The sequence below is a fragment of the Neofelis nebulosa genome, chromosome 3 (assembly GCF_028018385.1).
Source record: "Neofelis nebulosa isolate mNeoNeb1 chromosome 3, mNeoNeb1.pri, whole genome shotgun sequence".
In the NCBI taxonomy this organism is placed as follows: Eukaryota; Metazoa; Chordata; class Mammalia; order Carnivora; family Felidae; genus Neofelis; species Neofelis nebulosa.
The window spans coordinates 55,389,079-55,402,680 of NC_080784.1; the positions used below are offsets into that span (position 1 = coordinate 55,389,079).

General features: G+C 38.9%; 1 long non-coding RNA gene across 2 annotated transcripts; it reads right to left on the minus strand.

Annotated features, from left to right (window-relative positions):
* Positions 1-205: 205 nt before the first annotated feature.
* LOC131506843 (uncharacterized) lies at positions 206-13,181 on the minus strand. Of its 2 annotated transcripts, none has more exons than XR_009259173.1 (2): positions 12,938-13,181; positions 206-374 (listed from the first exon to the last, which is right to left on the minus strand). It is a non-coding gene; the product is annotated as an uncharacterized LOC131506843 (long non-coding RNA). The 2 variants fall into 2 exon arrangements; XR_009259172.1 differs by lacking the exon at positions 12,938-13,181 and adding an exon at positions 5,571-5,984.
* Between the last annotated feature and the right edge of the window lie 421 nt (positions 13,182-13,602).

Genomic DNA, 13,602 nt, shown 5'->3' on the forward strand with positions numbered 1-13,602 from the left:
AATGTCTCCCCTAGGTAAGCCTTCATCATCTTAACTTCCTTATTCATACTGTTTCTTTTTGATTTCAGTTTTAGCTTTAAGCATGTTGTATTGTATAGCAAAGACTCTAGGACATGGTTGTTTGCAAATATATTGGATTTGAGATTACCTCAGGAGCCAGAGCTACATATAATTCAACCTGTGATAAATCATAGAAACATTTCAGTCTTTGTTTAAAGAAGTAATTTTTATTGTATGCCTTCTTATTTTTTTTTTCCTGAACAAGGTGTCTTTACTTGCCCCATTTTCTTCTGTTTTATCAGTCTTCTTTATTTACATAACAGTTTCCTTCAACTTCCAACTTCCAAGTTGCCTTGACATGAAGCTGTTTCTTTCTGGAGCAGAAAAAGAAAATATGTCATGTACTATTATTCTTTTTTTTTCATTAAACCATATGGACATCTGGAAGCAGAGTCTAAACCTGTCAGCCTCTCATGATATAAGGCAAATATGCGTTATTCTATGGAGGAAACTAAAACAGAGGCTTTCTTTCCTCGTCTCTCCACCTCATGGAAAGAAACTTAATTTATGGGGATTTCTGTGAAGGGCAGTCTGCACCAGAGAGGAAGGGCTTAGCAATTACCTCAAAAAAACAAAAACAAAAACAAAAACAAAAAACCACTCAGAGTTCCATCAAACACCTCCCAGATCTTTGAAAATTTGCTTAGACTCCATTTTATTTTCAACAGAGCCTTCAGACACATAGGAAGTGAAGGATAACCTTCCAAGCCAAAATGTTCTTCACAGATGGCAACTGAGGGGGAAAACACTGGCGTGTTCTTTCCTCAGCCGTTCAGCCAAGTTTGTATTGTAAGACTTTATAAACAAGGAGTGTTTACAGCATCCTGTGGCTGTGAGATGTGCCAGGTAGCATGTAGAGTACCCTCAGATAGAACTAAGGTGTTCCATTTCCTAATTTACCCTCTCAAAATAACAGAGTTCCATGCCGGTATAGTGCCTCTGAACAATTCAGAGCAATAGGTAGACGCTGGGAAGGTCAGAGGATCTAACCCAGTTCAGTGTTTTCAGTCAGCTGAAAACAATTCATTCTCGGGTAATCTGAGACTTAAAGGGACATGATACGTATACATTAATTGTTTAGCCCACTAAATCCATGGCTCAGTTATCAAAGTATCAAAGAATTAGTAATAGGAGCTGAAATAGCAAGTGCCTTTCCTTCTCTATTCTCACATAGGATTATTCTCTATGAAATAATCACATACAATATTGAAAATAGCATTTTTATATAAAACTAACTTTTCCCACCTTTCACCTTGATTGAGAGACTGGCTTCTTCTGCCCTCTTCCCCTCACTACCATTTATAGGATTGAAGATGTGCTTAGGATTCTCTGTGGCCCATTCTAGAGATTCTATTCCATTCTACAGATTCTGTTCTACAGATTCTGTGTGGCCCATTTGTCACCTGTCACTGGTGATGGGTATCTAGGCCTGCAGTTCATGCTGGAAAAATAAGATTTGGGTTGATGAGAGACTATACACATGCTAAAAATTCTTTTACTAATATTTTACAACTCTTCTCATTGTCTATAGCTTTCCTTGATAACTGGGCCTCTGCCTGACTGGCAGCTTAAGTCTTGTAGGTTTCCGAGAGTTTAGACTACTTCAAGCTAGACTTCTAGAACTTGAAAGCAATTTTGAGAGAGCAATTTCAAATCTTTGCTCTAAGAAAGTACTAACAGAATTTCCTATTATAACTATTCTAACATGTACCTTTAAAGAACCAAAGCCAATGGATTTTCATCAGGCTCAAAGAAAATGCTGGTGCTCTTCAAAGTCCACCCCAGTTTCTTTACAACCCAGCTCTTCACTGGCAAAATTCTCTGGATTATATTTGGAAATTCTGTGGCATATTTTTAAATCACAAGTTGATGTGTTTTACTTTAAATGAAGACTTCCTGTATATGCTATAGAAGGAAATTTACCATCATCATTGGATCTTTGCACCTTAAAATAAACTTTATTTTAAACCACACCTTTCTGTGAGGTTTGACAAAAGAAGACAGCCAGATCTAGAAGGTTATGAGTTCTGTGATGGAACTTGATTCATGGTTTCTAATAAAGATATTTTAATGCTCCTGCCAAGTTCAGCAGCAAGGCTTGCCAGAACATAGACTCTCAAGTAAGCCTACCCCTTAATCTTGTGTGAGAAGAGAAAACAGGCCCAACAGCAATACAGGCTGGATATGAAAGTCCTTCTCTGCATTACTTTCCCCAGTAAAGGTCATCTGTACCACCAAGAAACAACACATCAGTAATATCTGGTAGTATTCAGAGCCATCAGCAAGAAGGGGGGCTTATGGTCAATTGAGTATTTATTTACATAAGAAAGCCCCTTTTGTGAATTACCCTTTTAGTACAGACATTTTTCCCCTTAAACAGAGACAGCTTTTGATTATTCAGGTTAGGTGGGATGGAAAGGAAGGGGGAAGGGACAAGACCACTCAACGTGACAGACAATGAAAAACTCAACTGTGGTTGGCTTTCAATTTTGTTTTTGTACTTTCATTGAAATATGGGTGTGTCTGGTATTCTGAGAATTTGCATTTCAGACAAAGTAATAACAGTAGACCATAGAGACCTGACTCAGAAAAGCTGGAAAGTCATTTTAGTTCTCTATCTGCTCAACTTTTGGTCACCCCATTCCTTATTGGGGGTGGACATCTCCACTTCTCCAATTATTACCTGACTTAATTAAGTGGAGTGGAGTATTTCTTGGTTTTCAGCCAGAAAATGGAAGCACAATTTCCCATGGCATGATGATATAAAACTTGAGAAATAGATATTTAACTGCTCCATAGGAAAATTAGTGGAATAAAATCAATTCACTACTTAAACTGTAGCTTGTCATACATTTCAGAGATACTTAGCCTAATACACTTGATAATTGCATACAATTCACAAAACAAGATTGCTTCTAGAATTTTTACCTGCCCCCCCCCCCAACACACACATACACTCATCCCACATCCCTCAGACTGAGACACGAAACAAATATCCAGGTAGTGGCACAGGAGGATGAAAAATCCAGTAAATACCAGAGAGAGATTTTTCATGTAGCCATGAAAATAGTGAGAGACAACCCAAGAACATCTTTCACCTGGAAGAGAATACCCTCCCCAATGCCGTGTGAGTGACATTACAAGGCAAAGAATATTTTAAATTTACTTAACCTACACATTCTTACATTTTCAAAGAGGTAAACATTGATAACATTTGGCAGGTGGGAAAAGCTAAATGTTCATTTGCAGAGATACTGCCATTTCTGTGGCTGCTTGGGGGGAAAAATGTTTTAGTACATGATTTAGAATCATTACCCTAATGCCAAATCCTTGGAGTCACTGTTTGTGATGAACCGAACAGGGTGCACAGATGCCTTAAAGCTTGGAAAATTGCTCACCAGAAAGTGTTTCATTTTAGTCAGAGTTGTCTCAGAAAGACAGATCTCTCTAAACAAAACTAATTCAGGGACTTGGCTAACATATTGGAAATGGAAAGTCATGCTCTCTTGCCAGGTTTTGGAGATGCTTGCATAATATCCAGATGATTGAATTATATACATGGCACATCAAAGTGACAAATATCAGTTGTACAAATCAAATTCGTAAAGGTAACTAATGATGGGACATTATCCCATCCTTTTTCTATTTTTTTTTTTGTTTGTTTATTTATTTAGTTTGAGAGAGAGCAAGCATGAGCGGGGAAGGAGCAGAAAGAGAGGGAGAAAGAGAGAATTTCAAGTAGGCTCAGCACTGCCAACGCAGAACCTGATGCAGGGCTTGAACTCATGAGCCATGAGACCACGACCTGAGCTGAAACTTAACCAACCGAGCTACCCAGGTGCCCATAGAAACTCATCCCTTTTCTAAAATAAAAGTGGGAAATTAACATCTTTTCTTCTTTTGTCTATCTATGCAGAAGCAAGTAATATAAGACGTTCAGGTGCTTGGGTGGCTCAGTCGGTTGGGTGATTGACTCTTGATTTTGGTTCAGGTCATGATCCCAAAGTCATGGGATTGAGCCTTACATTGGGCTCCATGCTGAGTGCAGAGCCTGCTTAAGATTTTCTCTCTCTCTCTCTCTCTCTCTCTCTTTCTTCCCTCTCCCTTGCCTGCACTCTCTCTCTCTCTCTCTTAAAAATAAAATAATAAAATAAAGTATTAAATTGGTAAACCTTATTAATTTTAAAATTGATGTTTTCAACTAACATCTTTACTATAGAAAGGGATAATATATGTTACTAAGCACTCGTAAGGTTATCAGTAAAACTAGCTGAATTCAACCTGGCATTTTTATTCAACATGAAAAAATTTTGCCCTAAAAAAAAAAAAAAAGTAAGAAAATTAACAACAGAAATAGGGAAATATAATTGCATACTCATAAGGCAACATTTGATAGGAAATACGCCAAAAGAAATTTAAATGGTCTTTGACTTCATTGGCATAAATGATTCCTGAAAGCATGAGTTAGTTATAAGAACAAAGTCAAAATAGATGAGATCGTTTGTATAGAAAAGGACAATATTTCTTCTGTAATGCATCTAGGACTGTCAAAGATATTGGAAAACATGTTATATGATAAAAAGGAATAAAATATTCATTTTTCAAAGGATTTGATCTTAATCATCTAAAAGTTTATACACAAACATCAGGACATATATCATCAATTTTTTTTTAGAAGATATCAATTTAGATGAGTTTTTCGTATATTCATCAGCATCATTACATTGGAATAGCTACACTTAAACTGCAAATCGCCACAGTAATAGAGCAATCGAAGCCACACATAATCTCAAATGACTTACTCTGGGCTTTGGAATGTGTGATAGGGCTTTCAGCTTTCACCATTAAATTTTATATATGCAAAAAAAGGTTGTCAGTGGAATAAGTCAAAGATTAGAAGCACAAAAAGGAGAGGCACTTGAGTGCCTCAGTCAGTTAAGTGTCCAACTCTTGATTCTGGCTCAGGTCATGATCGCAATGTTCATGGGTTTAAGCCCCGCATTAGGTTCTCTGCTGACAATGAGGGGCCTCCTCAGGATTCTCTCTCCCTCTGTCACTGCCCCTTGCCCCCACCTTTCTCTCTCAAAATGGAAAAAAAAAAAAAAAAAACTTAAGAAGCACAAGGATTCCAATGTTCTATTTCTGACTCGAAGATAGAGGAACTGTGTGTCAAAAAATGCAGGCAGTTTCTGAAGACACGGAGAAGTCCTTGACCAACACCTGGCAAGAGTCAGGGACCTCAGTCCCATAACCGCAAGGAATTGAATTATGCCAACACCAAAAATGAACTTAGAAGGAACTTAGAAGGCAGATTTTTTCCCAGAACCTGCAGATGACAACCCAGCCCAACATACACCTTGATGTCAATTTTGTGATACTCTCAGAAGAGAGCTTCGTAGTGCCATGCCGGACTGTTGACTTCAAGAACTGTGCTGGTTGAAGTCCGATCCTATTCTCTTATCGACCAGGGGACTTAACCGTTCGTTTACACATCCTGTCAATTCACAAACCTGGGCAGAAGAGAGTCCTTGTCATGTCGAGTTCAGACGAAGCAATGAGAGACGGGGGCCTACCTCTGAGGCTCTCCATTTTTTTTCTTCCAGATGTATAATAAAATGACACATTTGCATTAAGTTTGCAAGCTGACCCAGTGCTTCAAGTATTAAATTGAAGTTGGTAGGGAAGAAATGAAGTGAAACAAGATTGCATATGAGACCTAAGGAGGAAAAAACATATTGGAAATAAAAGACAAGGAGAAGCCTATGACTGAGCGTGACTACAAGAATCTGAGGGTTTTTTATAGTCTACAAAACCATGTATTTATAATTATAAGAAATTAGTCGTGCTACTTCCTTTTAAAGTCAGTAACGCTAGTATTGTACTATCATTAAAAGTTTAATGTCGAAAATGGTTTGCGGCATATTCAAACTGTAATTCTTCACTCACTAATATCCAGACTCTACCTCTAATTCTGGTATTTTCAAAGTCAGAGAAAGAAAATTTGAAAGATTAGGTTGAAGCATATGAAACTGTGAATACCACCATTGTGACCTATAAAAATAGCAGTTTCACATGATTCAACCTCACAGATTGCTAGGGGATATAAAAAACATTACATGGCTATAGCCACATCATCAATCTTGGTAAAGAGAAAGCTGAATCGTGATTGAACAGCTGGTAGACCCTTTTGTCATATAACATGTTTCTCTAGTATCTATCACAGTAAGTCCTAGATGCATTAAGGAGAAATGTTGATCTTTTCTATACAAACTGTCCACAAAGAACATTAAAGAAAAAATCAAGCTCAGCCTTTAAGATAAAGTGTCTTTACAATTTACTTTTACAATAAGGAGTATCTGAGAGTGAGGGATGCTATTTATTTTAATTGGCTACCTTTATTAAAGGTATTAAGCATGACTAAATATTTTAGTGTGGCAACAGAATATTCTAAAGTAAAGAATACTAATTCTTAGTTAAAAGAACAAGCTTATACGGTTGGAGCCTACATTAAATGACGGCAAGAAAATAAACCAGAACATCTTGCCTCACAGAAACAAGGTATTACATCTCAGAGAACTTCCTCTCTAAGCTCTTATGTGCCCTTTTGTATTTCAGTGCCATGTTTATTGTCCTAGCCTAGACTTTATGGTAAGTCGTTTCAGTGATGTCCATAAATCAATTTAGAATCCTTTGTTCCACTAACATTTTGTTGCATGGGCCAGGAAAATCCCCTATCTTTGGTTAATTCCATGGTTTCCATTATTCTCATACCCCCTACTGCTGATTATACTCATTCAAAGGGCACGCTGAGTAAACCCAACTAGGTTTGAACTCATAAGCAACTTTTCTTCTATTTACCCTAGAAGCTAGCTTAAATAATTCCCACATTCTTCAAGTGGAATCCTACATCCCACACTCAAACCCAGAGGCTATTTCACTGAAAAGATTCAAGCTATTAGCAGTAAATTTTATTGACTTCCTTCTTCTCTTATCTGAAAAATTTACCTTATTTCCTCCTATCCACTTCAATGTTGTCACAAAAAAAATACCCTGCTTCTATTTTCAAAAGTAACCCCTTTACTTGTCCTCAGAACCTCATTTTCACCAGATTCTTCTCCATCCTTATTTAATGAAACATCTCTTGAACGTCAAGTGTATCCTCTATTAGCTTGATTCCAAGCTACCACACTGTCCTAGTTTTATTCTCTCTGAATGTTATTCCTCAGTCTCCCCCACAAGCTTTTGTTTATCATTTCGACTCTTCACTGAAGGATTTCTGAGAGGATTTTGTTTGCATTATTATATCTCCACATTCTCTACCTTAGTGTCTTCATGTCTAGAGACTCTGTTTTATATATTTCTGCATAAATTGCTTTGGTCTTTGCATTGACTTTTGTTAAGGAAAGCCACCCTGCTACCTTAGTCAAAACATCCTGAACCAGGGGGAAACCTGAGTGGCTCAGCCGATCAAGCAGCAGACTCGATTTCAGCTCAGGTCATGATCTCGCGATTCATGAGATTGAGCCCCACATGGAGCTCTGCTCCTGATTTTCTCTCTCCCTCTCTCTGCCCCTCCCCCTCTCATGCTTGCTCTCTCTCAAAATAAATAAACTTAAAAATAATAATAATAATAATAAAAAGGAGTAACATCCTGAACCAGGAAGAATGGAAAGCCTAAAGTGCCATCTCAAGATGAGGTAGCTTCACAGCTATTCAGATTTTCTACTTCATCTTGTGTCAGTTTGGTCACGTGGAATTGTGTAAAACTTCTGGACGTGAGAGACTCTATTTTGAGAAAAGCTCCACTTTCCTTTCTAAAGCAAATGGCTAATGAACTCGAACTGGGCAAAAGGATCCTTGGCTGGGCCAAAGGAGGCAGTTGTTTTATAAGCATTTGTCTATAGGACATTTGTCTACAGAACAGCAGGCATCCTGATCATAAGACAGTTGGTTGTGGACATTCTGAAGACAGAGTAGTTAACTGATGCATACCAGAGTTGTTTCATTTGATTGACCAAGAGAAGAGTCAATCAATGTGTAACCGAAAGCAGTTCAGCCTCTTAGTACCAACTGGCAATTTTTTTTTCTTTTTTATCCAAGTCATATAACTTCCCTCCTTCCTCTTTCTCATAAAAATCCCTTGCTTTCACCCCGCAGGCAGAATACTTTTCTGGTTTCTGCTAGGACTTATGCTCCCTGAATTGTAATTCTGAGACCACAAATAGAAGTCTTTGTTCTTTTTCAAAAGCTTTATTTCCTCTCTTGGTTGATGGTAGTTTGTTCAAAGAATTTGTCCATTCACTTAAAGTTACCAAATATATTGGCATCACATTGTTCATATTCTCTTAATGCTCTTCACCTGTTAATAGGATTTAGAGTGATAACTTCTGTTTTATTCCTGATACTAGCAATTTGTGTCTTCTCTCTTCTTTATTGTCCTCCTTAATGAAGGCTTTCTACTCGAGTTATTGGGAATTTGAAAGCCTCTCAGTCCTGTGAGTTGTAGAAATTTATCAGCTCCCTGGCAGTTCTTTGCCTGGCCTCATGGAGTTTCGCCCTATTTATGCCCAGCTTAGGATCCCCAGCAGACTCAAAGGAACTGGTGTACGAGACTCTACAGCTCTTCTTCTCCTTCTTCATGAGTGCTCTGCCAGAGGAATTGAAGCCCCTCAACCTGTATGAATTCTGAATCTGTCTCCTCAGTGGAATCTGTGAAACCACTGCCTCTGCTTGGATGCCTCTTCCAGTGGAGCAATCCAGAAAGGCGAAAAAGATAAAGACAATTGCAGGGCTCACCTCTTTTGCTCTCTTTCTCAAAGATCAGTGTCCTGTCCTGCATTTTTCCAATGTGTATAAATAGTTGCTTAACATATTTTGCCAGCTGGAGGACAAAATCAAGGCCAATCACACAATCAGGGCAAATAGAATTCCTTTAACTTGGGGTGTCTTTTGGATGCACTCATTCTGTCACCTGTGGCCTTCTGGCCCAGCTTTGCTGGCATGTTCATTTCCTCTGCTGTCAGAATCTAGCATCTAGCTACAATTGTTCTCTGGACCTCTTTATTAACAGATTGTCTAAATAAGAAAGAGAAAGAAAGAAAGAAAGAAAGAAAGAAAGAAAGAGAAAGAAAGAGAGAGAGAGAGAGAGAGAGAGAGAGAGAGAGAAAGAAAGAAAGAAAGAAAGAAAGAAAGAAAGAAAGAAAGAAAGAAAGAAAAAGAAAGAAAAGCATTTTGTATGGGACTCCACATTCTTTCCTAGCCATCGTGCATTCAATGAAATATCTTCGATTTTGAAAGAGTGATGTCAATTTAAGTGCTTATTTTTGACCAGTCTTCCGCTCTTACATAACACTGATGGAATGGAATAGTAAGGTGCCACTTTTTATTTTATTTAATTTTATTTTTAATTTTATTTTTGAGAAAGAAAGAGCGTGAGTGGGGGAGGGGCAGAGAGAGAAGGAGACACAGAATCCGAAGCAGGCTCCAGGCTCCGAGCTGTCAGCACTGAGCCCGACGCGGGGCTGGAACTTACAGACTGTGAGATCATGACTTGAGAGATCGAATGCTTAACTGACTGAGCCACCCAGGTGCCCCAAGGTGCCACCTTTTAAAATGGCAAATTCTCTAGGAATGGCAATACATTCTTTAACCCTTTCTCATGCAAGAGGCTGCCAAATGGCTTTAAGACCACAGGCAGGAAGGAAAAGATGGCAGAAAAGGGAGGTGAGGACTGAGAAGACATGTCACTCTAAAGTGATTTCCTCAGCAGTTCATTCTCTCTCCTGGAACATGCCAGCTTTTCTGTCCTTCCCCAGTCACCCCTGAGGTCACCTCAAACTCTTATCCTCCAGTAAGCCATGCAAGGCCAGGAAGGGTTTTCTTCTCCTTTGGAGAAATTTTTTTTTTTAATGTTTATTTATTTTGAAAGAGAGAGAGTGTGACCTGAGGAGTGGCAGAGAGAGGGAGGGAGAGAATTCCAAGCAGGCTCCACACTGTCAGAACAGAGCCTGACACCAGGCTCTATCTCACGAACCATGAGATTATGCCCTGAGCCAAAATCATGAGTCAGACACTTAACCAACTGAGCCACTCAGACACCCCTCTTTTGGGGAAAAAAATTTTTTTTTAAAGAAAAGGGTGAAGAAATAAAGCTCCTAAAGTCAAGGGAAGAAATCACAAGAATCTCTTTAGTTCTGTTTTTAGTTTTAGTGTTCCTCAAAAAACTAAAAACAGAACTGCCCTACGACCTAGCTATTGCACTACTCGGTATTTATCCAAGGGATATAGGTGTGCTGTTTCTAAGGGACACATGCACCCCAGTGTTTATAGCAGCACTATCAACAATAGCCAAAGTATGGAAAGAGCCCAAATGTCCATTGAATGATGAATGGGTAAAGAAGATGTGGTATATATATGCAATGGAGTATTACTCGGCAATCAAAAAGAATGAAATCTTGCCATTTGCAACTACATGGATGGAACTGGAAGGTATTATGCTAAGTGAAATTAGTCAGTCAGAGAAAGACAAAGATCATATGACTTCACTCATATGAGGACTTTACGAGAGAAAACAGATGAATATAAAGGAAGGGAAACAAAAATAACACAAAAACAGGGAGGGGGACAAAACAGAAGAGACTCATAAATATGGAGAACAAACAGAGGGTTACTGAAGTGGGTGTGGGGGGGGAATGGGCTAAATGGATAAGGGGCACTAAGGAATATACTCCTGAGATCATTGTTGCACTATATGCTAACTAATTTGGATGTAAATTAAAAAAAAAAAATAAATAGGGCGCCTGGGTGGCTCAGTCGGTTAAGCGTCCGACTTCAACTCAGGTCACGATCTTGCGGTCCGTGAGTTCGAGCCCCGCGTCGGGCTCTGGGCTGATGCTGGCTCAGAGCCTGGAGCCTGCTTCCGATTCTGTGTCTCCCTCTCTCTCTGCCCCTCCCCCATTCATGCTCTGTCTCTCTCTGTCTCAAAAATAAATAAATGTTAAAAAAATTAAAATAAATAAATAAATTAATTAATTAAAAACATTGTAGATGCGGTTAAACAATATGGTTTCTCTAATTTCTTCTAGAGCTAATATATAAATTTACTTGATAGTAAAATAAATATTCTAATTTTATACTACCATATCGGGAAGAAAAGTTCTTAAAGCTATTCTCTACATAGTAGACATTCAACATGAAAGCATACGGACATGAACAGGCTGTATTGTTTCTCTATTACTAAGCACAGTAGCATTGTAGAAGATTGTCTACACTTCTAAAAGTTTAGGTAAGAATAAGAGCTGTAGAGCTACTTGGCATGTTTCTCAAGTTTCTAAGGAAATAAATCAAGAAATCCAACAGTAAGAAATGTAGTAGTCACGGCAAACAGTGTAATAATTTGGCCTTATTTTGTAATCCTTTCCACTTTGCATTTTTAAAGTTGATGGCTCTATTTCTATCATCCCTAGAGTATGATTGGAATTACAAAATTATTTAGTGCCATATTGAAATTAACGAAAAGAAAGCGGGGGTAACAGGAGCAGAGGTAGGAAGGAGAGGACGAGTGAAAAGGAAGGAAGGAGAGAAAAGATAGGGAAGGGGAGCAGGACATTAAACAGTAAACAGGAAAGCAAAGCTTCTTTTTTTTGTTCTTTTGGCACACTTCCAGTGAGTCCCAGGTTCAGATAATAAATGAGAGGGCAACAGCCAGCCCTCTGCTCTAGCTAACCTTTATATAGATTCAGAATTATTTTCCGAGGAATTGTCAAAATCTTCCGTTATGTTGGCTTCTGGCTCTGGTTAACAAACTTGTATAAGCTGGAAATGACACCTGAGCATTCCAAAGGTGTGTCCTGCCTCTTCTCTGTAATGACCAGTTTCTTAGGTTAGGCATATAGTATTTTTGTGGGCAAACCTCTTTATGGAATTCTGCACAGGCATTATTAGAATATAAAAACGTGGAAGGCACAGAGTCTGCTATGAGACTGCAATCTAGAACAGAGGTGACACAAATTTATGTTGTAACTGCATTTTGCGTTTACAGATACAGTTTTCCAATAGAAATGGTATGACAGGGAGAAAAAAAAATGAATTGTTGAGCAAGTAGAAATTATAGGATAAGAAATAGGAAAGACTGAAATAGAAAATCAGGGTAATAGGCATAAGTACAACCAGTAGACAATTTTCTGAAAGTAAACAAACACACAAAAAACCTTCCTGAGCGGTGCCTGGGTGGCTCAGCCCATTAAGCGTCTGTCTTTGGCTCAGGTCATGATCTCATGGTTGGTGAGTTCAAGGCCCACATCGGGCTCTCTGCTCTCAGTGCCGAGCCTGCTTCGGATCCTCTATACCCCTCCCTGCCCCTCCCCTGCTTGCTCTCTCTCTCTCAAAAATAAATAAACACTAAAAAAAAGAAGAAAATATGAAATCTTTTTTAAAAAATAATAAACTTCTTGAAAAAAGTGTGAGTCAAGCAGAAATCTGTAGAGATACAGTATGATTTGCAGCAGGCATTCCACAGGAGATACTCTACTTTTGTAAGGAATTAAGAATAAAGGAGGGGCATCTGGGTGGCTCAGTCGGTTAAGTCTCCGACTTTGGTTCAGGTCATGATCTCGCAGTTCGTGAGTTCGAGCCCCGTGTCGGGCTCTGTGCTGACAGCTCAGAGCCTGGAGCCTGCTTTGGATTCTGTGTCTCCCCCTCTTCTGCTCATGCTCTGTCTCTCTCTGTCAATAATAAATAAACGTTAAAAAAATTTTTTTTAAAGAAAAAAGTAATAGAAAATAGTAAATTCTATTATTATTGCTGTTTTATTATTCAGCAGGTAGAGGGAAAAATTATCTTTCCTCCCAAAGAATCACTACAGGCTACTCCTACTTACGTTCTCGGAGTCACGTGTATCTCCTGCATCTGGATGGTAGAAATACTACAAAGTAGCGTGCTGCTGTGCATCTATTCCTGGCCAGCGTTACAAATCAGGACTTTTTATATTTTCAGGCGATCCAATTGTTAAACATTTAGCAGCACATGGAAAATGGTTTTCTCTGAACAACAGGCGAGACCAGCGTCCTCAGAAGACACTGTTGGAAATGCCGGCTTAGAGAAAAAAGCTCTTCCCAGCTCTATCTCCTGACACCTCCTCTATTTACTTCGCTGCAGCAGCATCCAACTTAACCTGTTTTCTTCAACTCCTACTGATCCTTAAAATTTTTTGTAATGTTTATTTATGTTTGAGAGAGAGAGAGAGTGCGAGCAGGAGGGGCAGAGAGAGAGGGAGACACAGAAAGCTGAAGCAGACTACAGGCTCTGGGCTGACAGCACGGAGCCCGATGTGGGGCTCGAACCCACAAATCATGAAATCATGACCTGAGCTGAAGTCGGATGCTTAACCGACTTGAGCCACCCAGGCACTCCATCTCCTACTGATTCTTAAAAGTCTCAGCTTGGATGTGGTCTTTTATATGAAACCTCTGATCCTTCTACTCAGAGTTAAATACATCCTAGTCGCCTCCACTGAAGTTCGGATGTGTCACTATTAGAATATTA